The sequence below is a fragment of the Nannospalax galili genome, unplaced genomic scaffold, assembly GCF_000622305.1.
Source record: "Nannospalax galili isolate Female #2095 unplaced genomic scaffold, S.galili_v1.0 scaffold861, whole genome shotgun sequence".
In the NCBI taxonomy this organism is placed as follows: Eukaryota; Metazoa; Chordata; class Mammalia; order Rodentia; family Spalacidae; genus Nannospalax; species Nannospalax galili.
This window is the reverse complement of record NW_008345581.1, coordinates 776515-777058: the sequence shown is the minus strand read 5'-3', so window position 1 is coordinate 777058 and position 544 is coordinate 776515.

Genomic DNA, 544 nt, shown 5'->3' with positions numbered 1-544 from the left:
GCTGGCAACTCGCAGCGCGCATGCTCCGTTCTGAGAGCCGTAAGTGGAGAGCCACGCATGCGCAGTGAGCCCAGGGTGGGCTGGCAGCGGGGGCGGGGCTGGAGTGAGCGGGCTAATGTGTTTATCCGGTTTTTCTGGGTGGGCGGTCAAAGCGCACGCGTAGGGGCGAAAGGCGGTAGAGTCGGGTGGGGAGTTACGCATGCGTCGGGCGAGCAGATAGCTCCGGGAGGGCGTGGAGGGGGTTTTTAGAGGAGAAGCAGGGGAAAAGGGAAGCGAAGGGAAAAGGAAGGGCGGGGGGAGGGGTGAGAGCGCTTTCTGCGCATGCGTGCGGGCACTAGCGACGACGGCGGCGGGGGAGTCTGGGGATGACAGTGTCTTTGCCCGTTGGGGTAACGGTCGTCGTTACCCGTCGGGCCTGAGGCGCCGCACCAGCGCGCACGATCCACCACCGCCGAAGCAGTCCCGGCCCTACCGAGCTAGCGCGGCGCGTGGAGTCGGGGCGAGGGCGGCCAGGCGCGGGGGAGGGGCCTGCAGCGGGCCTCGT